Here is a 2,500-nt window from a genome sequence, read left to right on the forward strand (position 1 = left end):
CGGTCTGGAGGTCTTCCTGAGGCTCCAGAGGAGCGGGACCACGTGGCGTCTAAGGCCGAAACGGGTCCCCTACTCGGCCCAAGTGGTGCAGTTGGTGGCCCCTGGTCTGGGGGTCTCTAGAACCATCCAGGGGTGCGGGACCACTTGGCGTCTAAGTCCGAAACGGGTCCCCTACTCGGCCCATGTGGTGCAGTTAGTGGGCCCCCTGTCTGGAGGTCTTCCTGAGGCTCCAGAGGAGCGGGTCCACTCAGAGTCTGAGGCCGAAACGGGTCCCCTACTCGGCCTAAGTGGTGCAGTAAGCGGGCCCCCTGTCTGGAGGTCTTCCTGAGTCTCCAGAGGAGCGGGACCACTCAGTGTCTGAGGCCGAAACGGGTCCCCTACTCGGCCTGAGTGGTGCAGTTGGTGGCCCCCTGTCTGGAGGTCTTCTTGAGGCTCCAGAGGAGCGGGTCCACTCAGAGCCTGAGGCCGAAACGGGTCCCCTACTCGGCCTAAGTGGTGCAGTTGGTGGCCCCCTGTCTGGGGGTCTTGGTGAGGCTCCAGAGGAGCGGGTCCACTCAGAGTCTGAGGCCGGAACGGTTCCCCTACTCGGCCTGAGTGGTGCAGTTAGTGGGCCCCCTGTCTGGAGGTCTTCCTGAGGCTCCAGAGGAGCGGGACCACTCAGAGCCTGAGGCCGAAACGGGTCCCCTACTCGGACTGAGTGGTTCAGTTGGTGGCCCCCTGTCCGGAGGTCTTCCTGAGGCTCCAGAGGAGCGGGTCCACTCAGAGTCTGAGGCCGAAACGGGTCCCCTACTCGGCCTAAGTGGTGCAGTTAGTGGGCCCCCTGTCTTGAGGTCTTCCTGAGGCTCCAGAGGAGCGGGACCACTCAGAGTCTGAGGCCGAAACGGGTCCCCCATTCGGCCTAAGTGGTGCAGTTGGTGGCCCCCTGTCTGGAGGTCTTCCTGAGGCTCCAGAGGAGAGGGACCACTCAGAGTCTGAGGCCGAAACGGGTCCCCTACTCGGCCTAAGTGGTGCAGTTGGTGGCCCCCTGTCTGGAGGTCTTCCTGAGGCTCCAGAGGAGCGGGTCCACTCAGAGTCTGAGGCCGGAACGGTTCCCCTACTCGGCCTGAGTGGTGCAGTTAGTGGGCCCCCTGTCTGGAGGTCTTCCTGAGGCTCCAGAGGAGCGGGACCACTCAGAGTCTGAGGCCGAAACGGGTCCCCTACTCGGCCTGAGTGGTGCAGTTAGTGGGCCCCCTGTCTGGAGGTCTTCCTGAGGCTCCAGAGGAGCGGGACCACTCAGAGCCTGAGGCCGAAACGGGTCCCCTACTCGGACTGAGTGTTTCAGTTGGTGGCCCCCTGTCCGGAGGTCTTCCTGAGGCTCCAGAGGAGCGGGTCCACTCAGAGTCTGAGGCCGGAACGGTTCCCCTACTCGGCCTAAGTGGTGCAGTTAGTGGGCCCCCTGTCTGGAGGTCTTCCTGAGGCTCCAGAGGAGCGGGACCACTCAGAGTCTGAGGCCGAAACGGGTCCCCCATTCGGCCTAAGTGGTGCAGTTGGTGGCCCCCTGTCTGGAGGTCTTCCTGAGGCTCCAGAGGAGAGGGACCACTCAGAGTCTGAGGCCGAAACGGGTCCCCTACTCGGACAGAGTGGTGCAGTTGGTGGCCCCCTGTCTGGGGGTCTTGGTGAGGCTCCAGAGGAGCGGGTCCACTCAGAGTCTGAGGCCGGAACGGTTCCCCTACTCGGCCTGAGTGGTGCAGTTAGTGGGCCCCCTGTCTGGAGGTCTTCCTGAGGCTCCAGAGGAGCGGGACCACTCAGAGTCTGAGGCCGGAACGGGTCCCCTACTCGGCCTGAGTGGTGCAGTTAGTGGGCCCCCTGTCTGGAGGTCTTCCTGAGGCTCCAGAGGAGCGGGACCACTCAGAGTCTGAGGCCGGAACGGGTCCCCTACTCGGCCTGAGTGGTGCAGTTAGTGGGCCCCCTGTCTGGAGGTCTTCCTGAGGCTCCAGAGGAGCGGGACCACTCAGAGTCTGAGGCCGAAACGGGTCCCCTACTCGGCCTGAGTGGTGCAGTTAGTGGGCCCCCTGTCTGGAGGTCTTCCTGAGGCTCCAGAGGAGCGGGACCACTCAGAGTCTGAGGCCGAAACGGGTCCCCCATTCGGCCAAAGTGGTGCAGTTGGTGGCCCCCTGTCTGGAGGTCTTCCTGAGGCTCCAGAGGAGAGGGACCACTCAGAGTCTGAGTCCGAAACGGGTCCCCTACTCGGACTGGGTGGTGCAGTGAGTCGGTGTGAGCCTGGAGGAATGAAAATCCAAGCGTTATTTTTCTAAGTTCTTTTTTTGCTAGACTCCCATGGGTTCGTTTTAGACTACCATGGGTTGTGTTTAGAATCCCATGGGTTCATTTTAGACTCCCATGGGTTCGTTTTAGACTACCAGGGATGGTAATATATACCAGGGGTGTCGAAAATAAGAAGTTTCACAGTCCGCTCACTGTGGATTTATGGGCTTCGCCTGATACCGTTTTGTGGGCCTGT

Source organism: Pollachius pollachius, assembly GCF_949987615.1.
Source record: "Pollachius pollachius genome assembly, chromosome: 16".
Classification (NCBI taxonomy): domain Eukaryota; kingdom Metazoa; phylum Chordata; class Actinopteri; order Gadiformes; family Gadidae; genus Pollachius; species Pollachius pollachius.